This window comes from Chiloscyllium plagiosum, unplaced genomic scaffold, assembly GCF_037043375.1.
Source record: "Chiloscyllium plagiosum isolate Xiang-an unplaced genomic scaffold, Cpla_swu_hap1 HiC_scaffold_38, whole genome shotgun sequence".
Classification (NCBI taxonomy): Eukaryota; Metazoa; Chordata; class Chondrichthyes; order Orectolobiformes; family Hemiscylliidae; genus Chiloscyllium; species Chiloscyllium plagiosum.
In genome coordinates this window covers 49,045,176-49,069,292 of record NW_028270176.1, presented here as the reverse complement: position 1 = coordinate 49,069,292, position 24,117 = coordinate 49,045,176, and the positions used below count along the sequence as shown (strand labels likewise).

General features: G+C 48.1%; 2 long non-coding RNA genes across 4 annotated transcripts in view; one reads left to right on the top strand and one right to left on the bottom strand.

Annotated features, from left to right (window-relative positions):
* LOC148139494 (uncharacterized) overlaps positions 1–24,117 on the top strand; it is a 1,679,690-nt gene that overhangs the window by 1,052,429 nt on the left and 603,144 nt on the right. The gene's annotated exons all lie outside the window — the stretch shown is intronic.
* Positions 15,056–24,117, bottom strand: part of LOC148139498 (uncharacterized) — a 55,369-nt gene continuing 46,307 nt past the window's right edge. Inside the window, exons 5-6 of the long non-coding RNA XR_015753649.1 lie at positions 20,805–20,932; positions 15,056–15,690 (exon numbers count right to left, since the gene is read on the bottom strand). This is a non-coding gene — a long non-coding RNA (uncharacterized LOC148139498). The remainder of the gene's footprint in view (positions 15,691–20,804; positions 20,933–24,117) is intronic.

Below are 24,117 nucleotides of genomic sequence, written 5' to 3'. Positions count from 1 at the left end.
GGCCCGGCATACCTCCCACTGTACAGTAACCGTCAAGGCCCGACATAACTCCCACTGTACAATAACCATCACGGCCCGACATACCTCCTTTGTACAGTAACCATCACGGCCTAACATACCTCCCACTGTACAGTAACCGTCACGGTACGACTTACCCCCCACTGTACAGTAACCATCATGGCCCGATATTCCTCCCACTGTACAGTAACCAACACGGACCGGCATACCTCCCACTGTATAGTAACCATCACAGCCTGACATACCTCCCACTGTACAGTAACCTTCACACCCCGACATACCTCCAACTGTACAGTAGCCATCATACCACGACATACCTCCCACTGTATAGTAACCATCACGGCCCGACATACCTCCCTCTCTCCAGTAACCGTCACGGCCCGACATACCTCCCACTGTACAGTAACCATCACGGCCTGACATACCTCCCATTGTACAGTAACCATCACGGCCCGACATACCTCCCACTCTCCAGTAACCGTCACGGCCCGACATACCTCCCACTCTCCAGTAACCATCACGGCCTAACATACCTCCCAAGGTACAGTAACCATCACGGCCCGACATACCTCCCACTGTACAGTAACCAACACGGCCTGACATACCTCACACTGTATAGTAAGCATCGAGCCCGGCATACCTCCCACTGTACAGTAACCGTCAAGGCCTGACATACCTCCCACTCTACAGTAACCATCGCGGCCCGACATACCTCACACTGTATAGTAACCATCGCGGCCGGGCATACCTCCCACTGTACAGTAACCATCATAGCCCGACATACCTCCCACTGTACAGTAACCATCACGGCCCGACATACCTCCCACTGTACAGGAACCATCACCGCCTGACATACCACGCACTGAACAGTAACCATCACGGCCAGACATATTCCCCATTATACAGTAGCCATCACCGCCCGACATATCCCCCACTGTACAGTAACCATCACCGCCTGACATACAACGCACTGTACAGTAACAATCATGGCCCGACATACCTCCCATTAGACAGTAGCCATCACGGACCGACATAACTCCCACTGTACAGTAACCATCACGGCCCCAACATACCACCCACCGTACAGTAACCATCACAGCCGAGCATACTTCCCAATGTAAAGTAACCGTCACAGCCCGACATACCTCCCACTGTACAGTAATTGTCACGGCACGACATACCTCCCACTGTACAGTAAACATCACGGCCCGACATATCTCCTTTGTACAGTAACCATCACGGCCTAACATGCCTCCCACTGTGCAGGAACCGTCACACCCCGACAGGCCTCCCACTGTACAGTAACCATCCCGGCCTGACATAGCTCCCACTGTACTGTAACCATCACACACCGTCATACCTCCCACTGTACAGTAACCAGCATGGCCCGACATAACTCACACTGTATAGTAACCATCGCGGCCCGGCATACCTCCCACTGTACAGTAACCGTCAAGGCCCGACATAACTCCCACTGTACAATAACCATCACGGCCTGACATACCCCCCACTGTACAGTAACCATCATGGCCCGACATACCTCCCACTGTACAGTAACCATCACGGCCCGATATTCCTCCCACTGTACAGTAACCAACACGGACCGGCATACCTCCCACTGTATAGTAACCATCACAGCCTGACATACCTCCCACTGTACAGTAACCATCACGCCCCGATATTCCTCCCACTGTACAGTAACCAACACGGACCAGCATACCTCCCACTGTATAGGAACCATCACAGCCCGACATACCTCCAACTGTACAGTAACCAACGCACCTCGACATACCTCCCAATGTACAGTAACCGTCACGGCTCGACATACCTCCCACTGTACAGTAAACATCACCGCCTGACATACCACGCACTGTACAGTAACCATCACGGACCGACATAACTCCCACAGGACAGGAACCATCACGGCCTGACATAACCGCCCACTCTCCAGTAACCGTCACGGCCTGACATACCTCCCACTGTACAGTAACCATCACGGCCCGACATACCTCCCATTGTACAGTAGCCGTCACACACCGACATGCCTCCCACTGTACAGTAACCATCACGGCCCGACATACCTCCCCCGTACAATAACCATCACAGACCGACTAACCTCCCAGTGTACAGTAAAAAATCACGGACCGACATATATCCCACTGTAGAGTAACCGTCACGGCCCTACATACCTTCCACTGTACAATAACCATCATGGCCCGACATACCTCCCACTGTACAGTAACCATCACGGCCCGAAATACCTCCCAATGTACAGTAACCGTCACACCCCGATATACCTCCCAGTGTACAGTAACTATCGTACCCCGACATACCTCCCACTGTACAGTAACCATCACGGCCCAACATCCCTCCCACTCTACAGTAACCGTTCGGCCCGACATACCTCCCACTGTACAGTAGCCATCACGGCCTGACATACCTCCCACTGTACTGTAACCATCACGGCCCGACATAGCTCCACTGTACAGTAACCGTCACAGCCCGACATACCTCCCACTGTTCAGTAAACATCACGGCTCGACATACCTCCCACTGTACAGTAAACATCACTGCCTGACATACCACGCACTGTACAGTAACCATCACGGACCGACATAACTCCCACAGGACAGGAACCATCACGGCCTGACATAACCGCCCCACTCTCCAGTAACCGTCACGGCCCGACATACCTCCCACTGTACAGTAACCATCACGGCCTGACATACCTCCCACTGTACAGTAACCATCACGGCTCGACATACCTCCCACTGTACAGTAACCATCACGGCCAGACATACCTCCCACTGTACAGTAACCATCACACCCCGACATACCTCCCACTGTACAGTAACCATCACGGCCAGACATACCTCCCACTGTACAGTAACCATCACGGCCAGACATACCTCCCACTGTACACTAACCATCACGGCCAGACATACCTCCCACTGTACAGTAACCGTCACAGCCTGAGATACCCCACACTGTACAGTAACCGTTACGGTCGACATACCTCGAACTGTACAGTAACCGTCACACACCGACATGCGCCCCACTGTACAGTAACCATCACGGCACGACATACCTCCCACCGTACAGTAATCATCACGGCCTGACATACATCCCACTGTACAGTAACCATCACGGCCCGACATACATCCCACTGTACAGTAACCATCACCACCTGACATACCACGCACTGTACAATAACCAAAATGGCCGGACATACCTCCCACTTACTGTAACCATCACGGCGCGACATTCCCCTACTGTACAGTAACCATCATGGCCAGACATACTTCCCACTGTACAGTAACCATTACAGCACGACATACCTCCCACTGTACAGTAACCATCACGGACCCGACATACCTCCCACTATACAGTAACCATCACACCCTGACGTCCCTCCCACTGTACAGGAACCGTCACACAACGACATGCCTCCCACTGTACAGTAACCATCCTGGCCCGACATAGCTCCACTGTACAGTAACCATCACAGCCCGACATACCTGCCACTGTACAGTAACCATCACGGCCCGACATACCTTCCACTGTACAGTAACCATCACGGCCCGACATGCCTCCCACTGTACAGTAACCATCACGGCCCGACATAACTCCCACTGTACAGTAACTGTCACACAATGACATGCCTCCCACTGTACAGTAACCATCCTGGCCCGACATAGCTCCACTGTACAGTAACCATCACGGCCTGACATACCTCTCACTGTACAGTAAACATCACGGCCCGACATACCACCCAGTGTCCAGTAACCATCCCGGCCTGACATAGCTCCCACTGTACTGTAACCATCACACACCGTCATACCTCCCACTGTACAGTAACCATCATGGCCCAACATACCTCCTTTGTACACTAACCATCACGGCCTAACATACCTCCCACTGTGCAGGAACCGTCACACACCGACAGGGCTCCCACTTTTCAGTAACCATCACGGCCTGACATACCTCCCACTGTACAGTAACCATCACGGCCAGACATATCTCCCACTGTACAGTTACCGTCAAGACCTGACATACCTCCCACCGTACAGTAACCATCCCGGCCTGACATAGCTCCCTCTGTACTGTAACCATCACACATCATCATACATCCAATTGTACAGTAACCATCACGGCCTGACATACCTCCCACTGTACAGTAACTATCACAGCCCGACATATCTACCACTGTACAGTAACCGTCAAGATTTGACATACCTCCCACCGTACAGTAACCATCACGGCCCGATATTTCTCCACTGTACAGTAACCAACACGGACCGGCATACCTCCCACTGTACAGAAACCATCACAGCCTGAAATACCTCCCACTGTATAGTAACCATCGCGGCCGGGCATACCTCCCACTGTACAGTAACCGTCTAGCCTGACATACCTCCCACTGTACAGTAACCATCATAGCCCAACATACCTCACACTGTATAGTAACCATCGCGGTCCAGCATACCTCCCACTGTACAGCAACCGTCAAGGACTGACATACCTCCCACTGTACAGTAACCATCATAGCCCGACCTACATTCCACTGTACAGTAACCATCGCGGCCGGGCATACCTTCCACTGTACAGTAACCGTCACAGACCGGCATACCTCCCACTGTAGAGTAACCGTCACGGCCCAACCTACCTGCCACTGTACAGTAACCGTCACACCCCGATATACCTCCCAGTGTACAGTAACTATCGTACCCCGACATACCTCCCACTGTATAGTAACCATCACGGCCCGACATACCTCCCACTGTACAGTAACCATCACGGCCCGATATACCTCCCACAGTACAGTAACCATCATGGCCCAACATACCCCCAACTGTACAGTAACCGTCATGGCCCGACATACCTCCCACTGCACAGTAACCATCACCGCCCGACATACCCCCTGTACAGTAACCATCATGGCCCGATATTCCTCCCACTGTACAGTAACCAACACGGACCAGCATACCTCCCACTGGAAAGGAACCATCACAGCCCGACATACTTCCAACTGTACAGTAACCATCATGGCCTGACATACTCCCACGGTACAGTAACCATCACGGCCCGACATACCTCCGATTGTACAGTAGCCATCACACACCGACCTGCCTCCCACTGTACAGTAACCATCACGACCCGACATACCTCCCATTGTACAGTAGCCATCACACACCGACATATCTCCCACTGTAGAGTAACCGTCACGGCCCGACATACCTTCCACTGTACAATAACCGTCACGGCCCGACATACCTCCCACTGTACAGTAACCATCGTACCCCGACTTACCTCCCACTGTATAGTAAACATCACGGACCGACATACCTCCCACTGTGCAGTAACCATCACACCCTAACATCCCTCCCACTCTAAAGTAACCATTCGGCCCGACATACCTCCCACTGTACAGTAACCATCACGGCCCGACGTAGCTCCCACTGTACAGTAACCGTCACGGCCTGACATACCTCCCAATGTACAGTAACCGTCACGGCTCGACATACCTCCCACTGTACAGTAAACATCACCGCCTGACATACCACGCACTGTACAGTAACCATCACGGACCGACATAACTCCCACAGGACAGTAACCATCACGGCCTGACATAACCGCCCCACTGTACAGTAACTATCATGGTCGGACACACCTCCCAGTGTACTGTAACCATCACGGCCTGACATACCTCCCACTGTACAGTAACCGTCACACACCGACATGCCCCCAACTGTACAGTAACTATCACGGCCCGACATACCTCCCACTGTACAGTAACCATCACAGCCTGAGATACCCCACGCTACAGTAACCGTCACGGTCGACATACCTCGAACTGTACAGTAACCGTCACACACCGACATGCCCCCCCACTGTACAGTATCCATCACGGCCCGACATACCACGCACTGTACACTAACCATCACGGCCCGACATACCTCCCACTGTACAGTAACCATCACCGCCCCGACATACCTCCCACTGTACAGTAACCATCACCGCCCCGACATACCTCCCACTGTACAGTAACCATCACCGCCCCGACATACCTCCCACTCTCCAGTAACCGTCACGGCCCGACATACCTCCCACTGTACAGTAACCATCATGGCCAGACATACCTCCCACTGTACAGTAACCATTACAGCACGACATACCTCCCACTGTACAATAACCATCACGGCCGGACATACATCCCACTTACAGTAACCATCACAGCGCGACATTCCCCTACTGTACAGTAACCATCATGGCCAGACATACTTCCGACTGTACAGTAACCATCACGGCCCCGACATACCTCCCACTGTACAGTAACCATCACGGCCTGACATACATCCCACTGTACAGTAACCATCACACCCTGACGTCCCTCCCACTATCCAGTAACCGTCACACAAAGACATGCCACCCACTGTACAGTAACCATCCCGGCCCGACATAGCTCCACTGTACAGTAACCATCACAGCCCGACACACCTGCCACTGTACAGTAACCATCACGGCCCGACATTCCTCCCACTGTACAGTAACCATCACAGCCTGAGATACCTCACAATGTACAGGAACCGTCACGGCCCGATATATCCCCCACTGTACAGTAACCGTCACGGCCAGACATACCTCCCAATGTACAGTAACCATCACGGCCAGACATACCTCCCACTGTACAGTAACCATCACGGTCAGACATACCTCCCACTGTACAGTAACTGTCACGGTCCCAAATATCTCCAAGTGTACGGTAACCATCACAGCCCCTTCTACCTCCCACTGTACAGTAACCATCATGGCCCGACATACCTTCCACTGTACCGTAACCATCACGGTCCCAAATATCTCCAAGTGTACGGTAACCATCACAGCCCCTTCTACCTCCCACTGTACAGTAACCATCATGGCCCGACGTACACTCCACTGTACAGTAACCATCCTGGCCCGACATACCTCCCACTGTATAGTCACCGTCACAGCCCCAAATACCTCCCAGAGTACGGTACCCTTCACGGCCCCATATACCTCCCACTGTGTAGTAACAGTCACTGCCCGACATACCTCCCACTCTCCAGTCACCATCACGGCCCGACATACCTCCCACTGTCCAGTAACCATCATGGCCCAACATACCTCCAACTGTACAGTATCCGTCATGGCCCGACATACCTCCCACTGTACAGTAACCATCAGGTCCGAAATACCTGCCACTGCACAGTTAACACCACGACCCGACATACCTCCCACTGTACAGTAACCATCACAGTCCGACATACCTCCCACTGTACAGTAACTGTCACGGTCCCAAATATCTCCAAGTGTACGGTAACCATCACGGCCCCTTCTACCTCCCACTGTACAGTAACCATCATGGCCCGACATACCTCCCACTGTATAGTCACCGTCACAGCCCCAAATACCTCCCAGTGTACGTTACCCTTCATGGCCCCATATACCTCCCACTGTGTAGTAACAGTCACTGCCCGACATACCTCCCACTCTCCAGTCACCATCACGGCCCGACATACCTCCCACTTTACAGTAACCATCATGGTCCGACATACCTGCTACTGCAGAGTTAACACCACGGCCCGACATACCTCCCACTGTACAGTAGCCATCATGGCCCCAAACACCACCCACTCTACAGTAACTATTATGTCCCGATATACCTCCCACTGTACAGTAACCATCATGGCCCAACATACGCCCAACTGTACAGTAACCGTCATGGCCCGACATACCTCCCACTGCACAGTAACCATCACCGCCGACATACCCCCCTGTACAGTAACCATCACGGCCCTACATACCTCCCACTGTCCAGTCACCATCAAGAACTCAGTGCTTTGTTCTGCTGCCTCACCTCAGTCCAAGTTTCAATTCTGGCCTTGGGTGACTGTCTGTGTGGAGTTTTCACATTTACCCCGTGTCTGCGTGGGTTTCCTCCGGGTGCTCCGGTTTCCTCCCACAGTCCAAGGATGTGCAGGCCAGGTGAATTGGCCATGCTAAACTGCCCATATTGTTTGGTGCATTAGTCAGGGTTCAATATCGTGCAGGGGAATGGGTCTGGGTGGGTTTCTCTTCTGAGGGTTGGTGTGGACTGGTTGGGCTGAAGGGACTGTTTCCACACTACAGGGAATCTGATCTAATCTCCAAGGTTCAAGTCTGGAATGTGATGGAGTAAACACTTGTCTGTATGAGTGCAGCTCCAACAGTATTCTAGTATGGACTTAGTCGCAACAGGCAACACAGTTTTGTGTGGAATATCCTGCCTTACAAACTTGATTATTTTGGGGAAGTGAGACAATTGATTGATGAGGGCATGGGGCTGGATGTTGGCAGTTTGGACCTTAGCATGGCCTTTGATATGGTTCCTTATGGCAGGCTCATACAGAAGGTGAAGTGAAATGGGATCCGCCGTCAGTTAATAAGATGGATAGAGAACTGCTTGGTCATAGAAGACAGAGTATTGGTGGAACAGTATTTTTGTGACTGGAGATCTGTAAATAGATTGGCGGAGTTGCAGATTGTGAGGATGATTGCCAGAGAATACAGCAGGATGTAGGTCAGCTGCAGACTTGGACAGAGAAAACATAGATGCAACTTTATCTGGACAATTGTGACGTGATGCATTTTAGGAGGTCTAATGCTGGAGAGAAGTATAAAGGGGATGGAAAAACTACTGGCTGCATCAACATCCAAAGGGACCTCGGTGTCCAGCTCCACAGTTCCCGGAAAGTGGCAACACGGGTGGATAGGGTGATCAAGAAGACTGATGGCAAACTTGCAGACAAGCATCAGAGAGTACAATATGAAAATTAGCAGGTCATATTGCAGCTGTGGAGAAACTTAGTTCGGGCACATTTAGAAAATTGTGTGCAGTACTGGTTGCCACACTAGCAGAATGATGTGGAAATGTTGGAGAGGGTTTGGAAATGTTTTACCAGGATGTTTTCTGGTTTGGATGGTATTAGCCAGAAGGAGAAATTGAACAAACGTGGTTTGTGTGCAGCTGGGCATCATTGGCTATGGGGCTACGTGATAGATATTTACAAAATTATCAGAGGCATAGAGCGAAGGACAGTTAAAGACTTTTTCCCAGAGTAGAGATATAAATTTCTCAGGACCGTAGGTTTTAGGTAAAGGAGAAAGTTCAGGAGATGTACTTTATGCAAGTTTTTTTTTTGCTTTTCCAGATAGAATGTGAAAGTGACTGGAATACACTGATAAGAGGGGAAGAAGCTAATATAGCAAGGTTTAAGAGGCATCTTGACACAAGTAGAGACAGCAACGAATAGAATTACATAGAATGTGTAGAAGCAAAAACTTTCGTTTTAAATTTAGAAGGGCATCATGTGTCAGTATAGGCTTGCTGGGCTGAAGGGCCTGTTCCTTAAGTCAGGATTTGTGTGCAGCAATGGCGAGATGCTCAGTGAATGATTACTGATGATCAATAACCACATTATTGTTGATCTCTCCTCATCAACTTGCAGGTTCATGTCCTCCCTTCCACTGTCGGGAAACTCAATACGGAGAATTTGACGTGAAAGTCCGAGCTGGTAACTGGTAACTCCATCTCGCCCCTCGCTCCTACAGCCTTCTATCTTGGACACCAACGTCTCATGGGACACTGCACCAACAGAAGCTGCACGGATGCCACATCCCCAAAGTTGGCATCTGACACATGCCAGCCTCACCATGCCATCTCATAACATCGTAAAAACAATGACTGCAGATGCTGGAAATCAGATTCTGGATCAGTGGTGGTGGAAGAGCACAGCAGTTCAGGCAGCATCCTAGGAGCTTCAGCAAAATCGACGTTTCGGGGAAAAGCCCTTCATCTCATAACATCTCCGACCCACTGACAGTACACGTGTACTTTATGCTGCAGTTCATGGTGCACTGACAACTCTCATTGCAATACTGCTGCAAGGACACTGTGCTCAGGGACAGACACCCAGCTCATGGCCTGTCCCTCTGGGCTGCTCACTCTGTGTTTGTACACACTCAATGCTGCTGCAAGGACACTGTGCTCAAGGACACACCCCCAGCACATGGGCTGTCCCTCTGGGCTGCTCACTCCGTGTTTGTACACACTCAATGCTGCTGCAAGTACATTGTGCTCAGGGACACACCTGCAGCTCATGGACTCTCCCTCTGGGCTGCTTACTCCGTGTTTGTACACACTCAATGCTGCTGCAAGAAGACTTGTCTCAGGGACACACACCCAGCTCATGGACTGTCTTTCTGGGCTGCTCACTCCGTGCTTGTACACACTCAATGCTGCTGCAAGAAGACTGGTCTCAGGGACACACACCCAGCTCATGGACTGTCTTTCTGGTCTGCTCACTCCGTGTTTGTACACATTTAATGCTGCTGCAAGGACACCGTGCTCAGGGATACACCCCCAGCTCATGGGCTGCTCAGTTCTTGTTCGTACACATTCACTTTGAGCTGACTTGAATGCTCAAAGAATTATTGTCTTGCCTTACCCTGCCCTCAGCAGTGTTTCCCCTCAGCCAGGGCTGCCAGGCTCAGACGCCTGCTGTATTGTCTTGGTGTTTAGCACAGACACAAACCAGGAAGCTTGATATCATTGTCCACAGTCAGTCACGGTGCCTAGCACAGTGAGTCAGGGGGAGTCTCAGATCCCAGTCCAGGAGCTTGGAAACGGTCAGTCAGCCTGTCGTGGTTGTTAGGGTCAGGATACATCCCCTGTGAGGGGGTGAGGAGCTGAATGTTGGAGAGACCCTTAATCCTCTTGGCTCTTTCTCTCCTATTGTGCGATGGTTCCATCTGGAGTGTGAAAATTAGCAAGAGGTATTGAGGGAGATGGAAAGGTTTGGTAGAGCTGTTAGTGCTGGGACAGCTGAGGGAAAGGTGGGGAGGTGTCAAGAGTGAGTGAGTGGGCAGCACAGACACCAGGCAGAGTTGGGCAGAGGGACAGAGAAGAGGTTAGAGAGAGACCGAGAGAAGGTGCTGCATTTAGGGAGAGTGGGAGAACATGCACCTTGGTGGGAGGTGGGTGCAGTAACAGAGAGAGAGAGCGAGGGAGTGGGCACGAAGTGCAGATGGTTGCACTTACCCTGATGGAGGGGAGAAGGTCACTGACCTCCTTCCTACACTGTTGGGCATTCACCCAAAATGGCTGGCACCTCACTGATCCAGGGGTCAGCTTCGGACCAAGCAGGCAGGGTCTGGTGTTGTGGCCTCCCCTGCCAGTCATGGAGGAAGAAAATGTCCCTCACCATGCAATCCACCAGAATCTCAGGGGCTTGGCCACAAAGTGGGGCCCCAGGTTTATCGTGTCTGCCATGTCCAGGCCAGTTTTGGCTTGCCAATCTAAGATTGTACTGTCATTTTAATAATGGCACCTTGGACAGGGAGGCTGTGCATTCTGGGATATCCAGGCACTGGGCAGTTGTTATGACGAAGGCGAAAATCATCGTGTTAGTATCAGTTGAGAAGATAACCACGCGGGCAAGGAGGGTAGTTAATGATGCAGATTGCAGATTGTATCATGAGAAAATGAACTTCACTTTGTGGAGAGAAACTCTCCATGAACCTGGACTAAAATTAGACTTGACCAAATCATAAGATGGTTTAGGCCTCTGTCTGTCTGAATCAAAATAGGGATGCAGTGTGAAATATTGGGAGCGACAAACTTGGAGCGGAGAATTATACAGGACATTCAAATCCTTAAAATGGGGTAACACAATGTTCCAGACTGTTAAAAGAAGCCGGGGAAAATTTGCTTCCTTATACTTACCCACATTATCCAATCCTCACTGGATGCAGGGATGGTGCCGGAGGACTGGAGAATGGTTAACACCGCAGCTTTGTTTAATGTGGAGCAAGGGACTGACTGAAAATATCGAGGTTGGAATTCTGAGACAGTGGATAAACGGTCACTGAGGAAGTCCCAGGGACTCCAGGACAGTCGGTCTGGATTTATTCAAGGAAGATCGTGTGTAATTAATCTGACTGTGTCGGTTTGAGGCACTGACCTGTAACTGCATGTGACTTACTTGGATTTAACGAGAGAGCCCATGGCAGACAGTTTAAAAACAGAAAGTATGGGGTCCAGGTGAATGGAGCGAACAACTCAGAGAAGTGCAAGGCAAGGCAAGGCATTTGGGAACATCGACAATAGAGAGGAATGTACAACAAAATGAGAAAATGGTCAGTGTGGGCAGATAAACGAAGGTAGCTGAAGCATCAATAATCTCGTTAATGTAGCAAATGGCATTATTTCCTCTATCAGACAAAATAATGAACTTCAGAGCAGGAAGCTTATGCAGGAACTGTATAGGTAATGAGTTCAGTCACAGCTTGGGGACTGCGTATAGTTCTGGTCACTCCATCACATGGAAGGATGGAATTGGACTGGAGAGGGTACAGAGGAGATTCTCCACCCTGTGAACGAGGAAGTGCAGTTATGGGGAGAGATTGGAACGGAGGATGCTGAGAGGAGATTTGATTAGGGTGCACATATTGTCAGGGACATGGGTAGAAAGGGAGACAACATCTTGTTGCTGTTAGAAAGCTCAAGAACCAGCGGTGAATCTTTAATGTAATTGGATGAAATATTTGAGAAGTGGTGAGGAAAGTTGTTATTTCACCCAGAGTATGGTAGGGGCCTGGGAGTCACACATGGAAGCGGCGTAGATGCAGAAATTCTGAAACCATTTTAAAAAGGGGCCGGGATCTGCACCTGAAGTCCCACACTGTCCGGGGAGACAGAACTAGGGCTTTAACAAACGTTACATCTTGTCCAATGCAGACAGTGGACAGAGTCATCTCCTCTATACTGTGCTATTTTCTGAAGTTTTCAAAGGTTACCGATATCTGTTAAGATCAATACGCAGTGATGAGGGATGAGGACAGGGAGGGGCAGTGTGTGAATTGATTAACGTCACAATAATACTGATCCCATCCTTTATACACAATGCTAATTCACTGTGTTGGCCTATTTATCCTTCCTGTAGAAATGGGGAAAACTTTGATTATCCAGTTCCCAGTCGTGGTCACACTGCAGCCACATCTCCACAATCCCAGCTCCATCTGACCTAGCTATTTAAAGCTACCATTTCACTGGCCTTGTTGACAAGTTCCCAGCTTCATTCTTGCCTTGTTGAAGGCTGCTCTCATTCAACCAATATTTCTCACTCTCAGTTATTGCAGATCATTCTCTACCATCATTCTGAACTTTACAAAAATAAAGATTGCTGCCCCCCAAAACGTTCCCCTACTGACACTGGATCCACTTGCCCCATCTCTTTGCCAAGGACCAGGTCCAACAGTACATGCTCTCTTGGGCTGGACACATACTCCTGAAGTGTGCTCTCCTCTATATAATCCAGGGATACTGGCCCCTCATGACCCTGCACCACCAATAACCCAGTCAATATTTGGATAAATTAAGTTTCTCAGTATAACTAATCTGTAGTATTATCATCGCTCTCAAATAACCCTGAATATTTATTCTCTCCATCATTTCCAATGGTTGCTGGCCGACAGACTGTACCTCAGTTTAATTGTGCACTTTTTGTTCTGTAGCTCCAGCCAAATTCATTCTGTCCTTGGACGGATCCTCTTTCTCTTGGACTCCTTAACTAACGCTAATCTCAACCAGTACTTCTATCTTCATCCTTTCCCTTCCCTTCTATCATTTTGGAATCCTTTATCGCCAGCAATTTTTAACACCCAGTCCTGCTATTCCTTGAGCCAGCTCTCGGTGATCAGTACATCAGATTTCCTCACAGCAATCTGCATCTGTAACTCCCCATGTTCAGAGTATTCATGTCCATGCAGAATACCTCAAATTAAGGCTTTCTTTCTCACTCCATCTTCCACTGATAAACTTGTTGTAAATTAGTACCAACTGTATCTCCCATCATTTTGAGAATCCTGGTAGTCTCCTCCACTATTCCTTTTTGGATCCGTTACACACGCCAAGTTATTTTCAATTCCACCCACACACCCCAGAAGGAATTCAGTCCCAGCTCTGTCACATGTTAGCCCATCCAGTTTGTAGAGTTGCTGCCTTCCCCAGAATCAGTCCCAGTGACCCAGGAATCTGAAGCCCTTCCTGCTACACCAACGTTACAGTCACACTCTCATCTACCTAAAACTCCGAGTCCTGTTCTCACTTGTACACGGCCCTGCGAGTCTTCCAGGGATTGATACATTTGAGTTCCCATTTGCTAACCATCCACCTAGCTCCCTAAATTCTGATTCCCAGACCACTTCACTCTTCCTACCCATGCCATCCCTACCAACGTGGACATGACCTTTGACTGCTCACTGGCCACCAGACGATTGTCGTGCAGACACAGTAACGTTCTTAACCCCACTATCCTGGAATTACAGACACGCTGACACCTTCTTCACTTTCATGACTTCTCTGTGACTATTGCTCCTCCTTCCTTCTCCCTCCCCTCCTGTACAGTCAGGCTGCTTGTGGGGCCACAGACATGGGTCTGACTGCACCTTCATCAGCTTCCGAAATGGGAAACTGAATTGGGAGGGAGACGTCAGGCTATACCTGGATTCCCTGGCTGTTTCTCTTCGATTGCCTAGACCCCATCCCTTACTTATTCCAGGCTGTCATGTCTGCAGGGTGGTCTGTTCTTTGTGTGTGCTATCCCCATAACTCTCAGCATGGCAGAGTCTCTAGTCACTGTCTGAGCTCCACTGCCCAGTATTCATCGAGGACACGAGCAGGCGCTCTGACTTCCCAATGTAACAGAACACATTTTCCATTTGACAAACATGCCTTCCCATGTCTTAAAATGCAACATGTCTAGAGTAACTTACTTAATTACTTAGAATTAAGTTAACATCAGGGACATCATAATATGGTTAAGTCCCTTATTCCACTGTGGCTTACTGAGCGTAATTTATTATATTGGCTCAGAATTTCACACCCCCCTCATATTTCTGAGATCAATCTTTATTTCAGACGTTAAAAAATAAATTTGCTGACTTCCAACAATTAACTGACAGTCACTAATAATGGTGTATTTATCAGCCACTGAACATACAGCATTTTCTGTGATGGCTCTTGCACTTCATTCAAACTCGGTGCAGGCAGGTCCCAGCAGCAGAAGGTTTTCTCAGTGACTCCCAGATACGTGTAATCCTCCAGCTCCCACTCCACTCTGCTCCCTCACAGGGTCACCGTCTTTGTGACTGCCAGGGACGTGCAAACCTCCAGCTCCCACTCCACTCTGCTCCCTCATAGGGTCATCGTCTCTGTGACTGCCAGGGACGTGCAAACCTCCAGCTCCCCCTCCAGTCTGCTCCCTCATCGTGTCTGTGAATCCCAGGCATGACTAGGTCTCGATCCTCAGTGCTGATTTATATCGCCCCATGTTGGTTCATTCACCTCCTAGGTGTGAGTGACCCTCAAGCATGTTGCTCCCTCACATGGTCACTTCGTCTGTGAGTCGCTGTTGATTTCGAGCCTCCTGCTCTGCTGTTTCTCCAACTCCAAGTCCCAGTTGGCCTCAATCCTCGATGCTGATTAATATTCTACTGCTCTCTCTCAGGGTCTCTCCCCTTGTGACTCCCAGGTAATGGTAGGCCTCAAGCCTCAGCTGAGATTTATAACAGCCCGTTCCGCATTGCTCTCTTACAGGATCGCTGTTGTGCCTGGAAGACAGTGGGAAAGAGGAGGATTAGACAGAGCCGAGTGTGTTACAGTGATTGAGCGAGCTGTATGGGATGGAACAGGTTATCTGGGGAGCTAGGGAGACCTGCAGCAACTAAAGAAGTTTACTGGAAGATACAGTGAACAAATGTTCATGATGGAGCTTTGTAGAGTCTATAGGGCTTTTTCTGAGCTGCTTACAGTGATGTGCAGACTTCATCAAATGCAAATTGAGAGCCAGCAAGTGTTGTATAGTACTAGAGAATGTTGGATGTTACAGGGTTAGAAGACTCGCAGTAACTGGGAGGAATATAAACTTTCAAGCACTGGTGGTGTTCAAGGTCCCTCAGGACATGAAGAGGTGCAGAGAATGGAAGCATTTCAAACAGTGGGATGGTAGGGGCTGGAAGTCATGAGATGGATAAAGAGGACGAAAAGTGCCAATTTAGCACACGCTACCATTGTAATAATAGAGATTTAGGAAGGGAATCTGTGCTGTCATTGATTACAGTTATATCGAGAGTTACAGAAGCTGAAGGGGTGACAAATTTAAAAAGGGAGAGATTTTAGATGATCAGAATTTCCAATGGCTGGTGCAGTGGCTCAGGAAGGCAGCTCACCAACTTCTCAGGAAGAACTGCTGACTCAGCCATCAAAGTTCATGTCCGTGAATGAATGAAGGAATAAAAGATCTACAAGTAGCACTGAGGTCACTCAGGCAGGCTCTTTCAACAGCACTTTACAAACCCGGAACCACTATACCCTGGAAGGACAGGAGATCCAGCTTCATGGGAACACCAGCATTTCCAATGTGCCCTCCAAGACACACTCCATCCTCCTAGCACTGTGTCTGTCCCTACACCTAAAGGACTGCAATGTATCAGGAAGGCAGCTCACCATCAACTTCTCCAGATGGGAAGGAAATGGTGAAACTCTGCTGTTTACAGCCAGACAGAAAAATAAATCCAGCAGTGTGTGTGAAATGAAATTTCCGTTTCAGAACAACATGCTGAACATAGATAGAGGATTTGTCCGATTGGCACAATACAGAGAGTGTGAAGAAAGGGGTCTTTTTCACGATGGAGACTGGTGATGAGGGGAGCTCCGCAGGGGTCAGTGTTGGGACTACACTCTACACGTTATTCATTCAGAGTCTGGACAAAGGATATGAAGGGGTACGAGAAATGGGTTTCCAAGAAAGATTTCAGGGATGAAATTCGTGTTATATGAGGAGCAGGTGAAATCTCTGGGTCTGCACTTGATGAAGTTTCAGAGGCGGCGGCAGAATCTCATTCAAACTGACAGAATACTGAGGGGCCTGGATGGTGTGAAGGTGGGCAAGATGTTTCCACGAGCAGGAGAGACTAGAGGCCAAGGGCACAGCTTCAGAGTGAAGGGAGATGTGGAGGAATTTATTCAGCCAGAGGGTGATGGATCTGTTGAACTCACTACCTCATGGGGCTGTGGGTGCTAAGTGATTCAGAGATAGCTAGGTTCTTGATGAGTAAGGAGATCAAGGGTTACAGGGAGTAAGTGAGAGAAGGAGGTTGAGAAACAAATCAACCATAATCGACTAGTGGAATAGACCCGATGGACCGAATAGCCTAATTCTACAACTATAAATGATGGTCGTATGGACTGCACTTTTTCCCTAGGTTTCCAAGTGTGCAGTTATCATTTCTGGCATATTGTTTACCATACATTCCAACACTTTCCTGATTATTGATGTCACTTCTTGGTTTCAGATCAACTGCAGAGAGCTACACCACAGAGTAACTTGGAAATCCTTGTGTATAAATCTCAGAAAGGTGGTATACAGGGCAAGCAGGACATAGAGAAGGCAAATGGAATGCTGGCATTGATTCCAAAGGGAATGGAGATAAAAAATAGGGAAGGCTTATCACAACTATAAAGGAATCCTGTCAGCTCGCACTGAGAATACTGTGAGCAGGTTTGGTCCCCTATCTGGAGGGAAAATGTCCTTTAATTGGAGGCAGCCCAGAAAAGGTTCACCAGGCTGTTCTTCAAAATGGAGGGAGATTGATGAGAAGAGGTGGAGAAGTTGAACTTGCAGTCGTTAAAATTTAGAAAATGAGGCAAATTTATTGATACACCAAAGATTCTTGTGTTCTTATGGATTAGGTACTGATACATTTTCTCCTGAGCAAGAATCTGTAACCGGAGATTAAGGGGAATACAGACACCAGAGAAGCTAACAGAGAAAAGCTGAGTTGTAGAGACGAGAGGATGTTACAGAGTTCGGGTGGTTTATGATCACTGTTGGTGGTAAGAGATCAGATCGGTCGTCTGGCTGAAAGATGTCAAGGAGAGTTACAGGGTTATCAGTCTTGAAGGAGTTACAGAGATCAGGAGGAATATAGAGATTGGAGATTACACAGATAAGGGTGGACGTTGGAGTTTCAGGAGATACAGAGACTGGGAGGATAGTCAGAAGTGGAGATTGCACGGATATTGGTGGTATTTGGGACTATTGAAGATTTTAGAGAAAGGGGAGGTTGTAGGCACTGGAGATTAGACAGATTGGGTGATATTTGGAGCTACAGAAAGGGAGGTTTAGACGGACGAGAGATTACACAGATTGGGAAGGTAGTTGGAGCTGGAGGTTTTTATAGAGACCGGGAGGATTGTTGGTGCCAGGAATTACACTGACATGGACAGTAATTGGAGCTGCAGGAGTGAGTGGAATAGGGAGGATTGAAGGGGCTGGATCAGTTCACACAGCCAGGGAGAAGTGTAGGGATTGGAGGAGCCAGAGATACTGAGGGTTATACGACTGCAGGAATTCAGAGAGTTAGTGAGGACTGTGAAGGCAGGTTTACAGCATTCCCATCAGTTACACAGAGATGTGGTGTGCTGTTCTGGAGGAGGTTACAAAAATCAACACGGTTGCAGATACTGGAAGATATTACAAAGATAGTGAGCTGCAGCATTTGAGAAGGTTTCAGCAACAGCATGCATTGAGGAGTTGGAGGCAGCTACAGGTGTTAAACATGCTGTAGGAGATCAATAACCTTACATTGATCAGGAGGATTGGAAGCTCTGGAGATAAATAATTAGAATTGCAGTAACTGAAGAATATCACAGAGATGGGGAGTAACATATGAGTTAGAGGAGTTATAACATGAGATGGGCTGTATTCATTGGAGTCAGGGAAGATACAGGGAGATCTGAAGGGACCACAGGTGATCAAAAGGACAGTGAGGCTTCTCAGTGTAGGAGTGGGGTAGTTTACGCAGACAGGGAGTATTTTATGGAATGGTGCTATTGACAGAGATTATGAAGTTGTATACAATTGAGGAACAAACAGAGATATTGAAGTTTGTAGTTAATGAAGGCATTTGTTGATGTCGGATGCTGAGGTTCTGGAAATTATACGGACCGGAAAGCTGTACAATCTGTCAGAGCTTACAGAGACAGGAACAGCAATAGATCCTGGAGACACAAAAACAGATAGAGGGTGCAGACACTGGAGGAGGTTTCTGCTTTAGGGATGGTTGTAGGGGAGTGTAACGTTTACACAGATAGGGGTGTAAGAGCTGGAGAAGGTTATGGAGATGATTAGATCGGTGGGGAGACTGGAGGAGCTTACATTGACAGGGCGGGTGATAACGACGGGAGGATGTTACAGAGATAGTAAGTCTTGTAGAAACGGATCGGGAGAGTCACAAGCATTGGAGTTGTTTCCACAGATCGGAGGTGTTGTAGGGACCTGAGAGGATTATGCAGATAGGGGGGATTGTAGGATGTCCACATTTTCAGAGTGTTCCAGGACTGGAAAAGGTTACACAGTGAAGGAGGGATGTTGGAGCTGTGGGAGTTCACACAGACTTGGAGGTTTGAAGGGTTTGGAGCTGTTTATGGATAGAGGGATATATTTAGGGACAGTAATATGTAACGCAGAGTGAGAGTTTAGATTAGATTCCCTACAGCATGGGAACAGGTACTTCGGCCCAACAAGTCCACACCGACCCTCCAAAGAGTAACCCACCCAGACCCACTTCTCTCTGACAGCGCACCTAACACTATGGGCAACTTAGAATGGCCAATTCACCTGACGTGCACATTTTTGGACTGTCGGAGGAAACCCACACAGACACGGGGACAATGTGCAAACACCACACAGACAGTCACCCAATGCTGGAATCGAACCTGGGTTGCTGGCACTGTGAGGCAGCATTGCTCACCACTGAGCCACCGTGCTGCCCCAAATTGCAGAATTACACAGAGACAATATTTGACGTGCTGGGAGGACTATAGGAAGTGGAGGAGTAAACAGAGATGTGGAGTGCTGTTGTGGCTTGAAAAGTGTCTGGAGGTGTTTATGCAGATAAGGAACTCAGTAAGGTTGGGAGAAGGTTACTGAGGTCATGTGGTGCTATAGGCCGGTAGGCAGGAGTGTTATAGGACCTGCAGAAGGTTACAGTAATATTATGTTCTCTTGGGGCTTGAGGAAGGTACACAGGAGGGTATTTTGGTCCAGGTTGGAGGAGTGTACAGAGTCGGGGGCACGTAAGTACTGTGCAAGACTACAGAAATAGGGATTATTGTACTGAGTGCAGGATGAGATTATTGAGATTGGGCATGTTATCGACACTGGAGCAATTTACACATAGGGAGAGTCGTCAGCATCGGAGTAGGTTTCAAATATACCGCGGGAATATGGGAGGGGTGGAGGTTACAGAAACAGGAAATTTTCTGGGAATTACAAGTATTCCAGACACTGGCACAAATGAGTTGGACTGAAAGGCATGTTTCCTTCCTGTATGACTCTATCACATGACAAGAGACAATGTGTGAAATTAGAACAGAAAGATCCCAGGGTTCAATACCATATCCTTGAGGGAGGCCTGCTTTCTCCTCTGTTGTACTGATCCTCACTAAGACAGCACAGGCCTAGATTGATAACTGTCAACTTCCTATATTGACACAGGAAGGCTCAGTACAGCAGTGATGAAAGTAAACAAGAGGGTGGGGATTGAGCCTGGGACCATCATGCTCTGTGTTCGTGCTTCATCACTATATCTCTGTCATGTCTTCTGGACCAAAGTTCGATGCATTAAATACACTCTGCTCTGTTCACTGTGAGTGATCTTACCTCACTGCAGGATTTACTGAAGGCTCCAGATCTCACTCTCCATCTCTCTGGCTGACCAACTGTCTTCAGTGTGGTGGTGGACAAAACAGGAATTGGGAATTCTGCTGAGTCAGGAGCATCCTGATAACCTACAGGAGACAGAGAAATGAACAGAATGGGAAATCAGACTGATGCAGTGATGGTTAAACATGGAGAATGGCACCGAGTCCCACAGAGACTTGGAAAATCTCACTCTCCATCCCTGGTCTGTGCTGCTGTGTCTCCCTGGAGTGGAGAATTCTGTTGGTTCAGGATCTGGAGTAACTGCAAAAGGTGCAGTCAGCAGCATCAATTAAACCCTCACAGTGACATATAACACATGGAGAGAGACTGTGTGATATCACCAGAGTGCAGGAAGTTATCAGGATCAAATCACAGTCAGGAAGAAGGTGCCCTGGGATCAGTACTCAGGGTTGAGCGAGCTATCAGTGGGCCAGGCAATGGCCTCGTGTTACTCTCACTAGACTGTTCATCCAGAATTTAATGCCGGTAGCAGTGATACCCATCTGACTACTTAATACCCTTTAAGTAAGGAAATCTGCTATAGGCTGCCAGTCTAGACTACATATGAATCCAGACCCAGAGCAATGGGATTGACTCTCAAATGCCCTCTGTAATGGTCTGGCAAGCCACTCAGCTCTAAGGCTGGTCAGGGTGGGCATGCGATGCTGGCCAGCCAGAGACAGCAATATCTCACGAGTGAATTAAAACTAACACTGTTGGGACCAGTGTCCTGGCCAGTCAGGTCGGTAGGTTTATGGACAGGGCTTTAAACTGACATGGAGGGTGCAGGGACAGGGTACAGGTGAAATGAGCTTTCCAAATCCAAAGGGGAAATGTTAAGCCTCGGAACAGCATGGGAATGTGGCTGAAGACAAACAGAAAGGAACCGGAAGGGACAGAGTTTAACGAAAACAGTACATTAATGAATCGGTTTGTGATAGGACATTGTGGGAAAGATGAAATTATCATTTTTTTGGAATGGGCAAAGTATCTACAATAAGGTAATAGACTTGTGACACAGAGAAAAATGAGACCTAGTCACCAGACAGACGTGGTTACAGGTTGAACAAAAGGTGGAACATAAACATTCAACAGTAAACAACCTTACAGGATCTTAGGCAGAATAGAAAAGCAAGATTGGAACCCTGACACTAGTGGATAACACAGGTATTACAGAGAAAGCATTTGGCCTCAGATTATGCAGTTGAATCAGCCTGAATGTAAATTCTGGGTGCTATGTGTCAAAAACACAAGCAAGAGAACAGTTTTTATGCTGCCTTGCAGTACTTCATTGCTCATCCCTGCATTAAACAGGAATTCATTAGAATTTGTAGCAAAGGTGGTGAGATAATTTTTGGAGACTTCAATCTTTGTATAATCTGGGATAGACACATTGGCAGGAGTGATATTATCCGACATCCTCCTTGAATGTTTTTGTCAGTGTTTCTTTGATTAACACATTGGGCAAATAGCTAGGATGTAACTATCTCAGATCGAGCGTTGGGTGATGAAGCTGAGTGAATGAGTAATATCACACCGAGATCCTCCAAGAAATTATACCGGAATTCAAAGAGATTATGACACTTTAAAGTGACCATAAAGCACACCCGAGCATCAGTAACAAAGCCAATTACATGATTTTGAGAGAGAACTGACCAAGGTAAACAGGGGAAACAGACTGAAATGTCAGTCTGTAAATGAACAGTGAAAAACATTTAGACCCAGAGAGTCCTAGAGACGTACAGCACATAAATGGACCATTCGGTCCAATTCGTTCACGCCACCCAGATATCCTATCGTAATCTCGTTTCATCTTGGCCCATATCCCACTAAACCCTTTTTTATTCACATACCAATCCAGATGCCTTTTGAATGCTGCAATTGTACCAGCCTCCATCACTTCCTCTGGCAGTACATTCCATACATAACCACACTCTGCGTGAAAAGTTTGTCCCTTAAGTCCCTTTTAAATCTTTCATCTCTCACCCTAAACCTAAGCCCTCCAGCTCTGGTCTCCACCACCCCAGGGAAAAGACCTTTTCTGTTTATCCTATCCATGCCCCTCATGATTTTATAAACCTCAAAAATGTCACCCCTTAGCCTCTGACGCTCCAGGGAAAACATACTCAGTCATTTCAGCCTCTCCCGATAGCTTAAATCCTCCAAACCTGGCAACATCCTTGTAAAACCTTTCTAAACACATTCGAGTTTCACAACATCCTTCCAATAGGAAAAAGACCAAAAATGCACACAATATTCCAAAAGTGTCCTAACCAGTGTGCTGTACAGCTGTAATATGACCCCCAATCTCCTATAAGCAATGCTATGACCAATAGAGGAAAGCATACCAAACACCATCTTCACTATCCGCTTACCTGCGACTCTACGTTCAAGGACTTATGAACTCCAAGGTCTCTTTGTTCAGCAACATTCCCTAGGACCTTCACATTAAGTGTACAAGTCCTGCTCAGATGTGCTTTTCCAAAATGCAGCACCTCACATTTATCGAAATTAAACTCCTCAGCCCATTTGCACATCTGATCCAGATCCCATTGTAATCTGAGGTAACCTTCTTCACTACCCACTATATCACAAATTATGGCGTCATCTGCAAACTTGTTAACTGTACCTCCTATGTTCATGTCAAAATCATTAATACTGTCAAGAGGTTTTAACAATTGATTGTTGAGGGTATTCACAGGTGAAGGACGTCAGGCAGGTGGGAAGCATTCAAAAGGGAGATAAAATGAGAGTTCAGGGCCAGCCTATTCCTGTTAGTGTGAAGCACAATGCCGATCACAAGTAGGAAACACTGGGTGACTGGGGTTATTAAGTCTCTGCTCAAGAAAAAGGGGGCACGTGCCATAAACATTGCGGGTGGAGTAATTCACTTAAGAGGGAAATCTGGAAGGACCAAAGGGGACCATAGAAAGTGTTGGCAGATCAGGTTGAGGAAAATCCAAAGACAGTCTACAAGTATATTAACAACAGAAGATTAACTAGGGGTAGGATATGGATTAATGTGACCATCCATGTGTGGAACCATAGGAGATGGGCGAGACTCTAAATGAGCATTTCATGTCAGAACGTACTGTGGTCAAAGACGAGGAAACAAAGGGAATGAACTGTGATGACTTGTAAAGACTCCCCATTCCAGTCGAGATCTTAGAACACAAAGGTAGAGAAAGTGCTAGATCCTAAACAAGCGAATCCCAGAACATTGTGACAAAGTAGTGGCAGGGGACATGAGCAGAAATAATTTTAATATTGT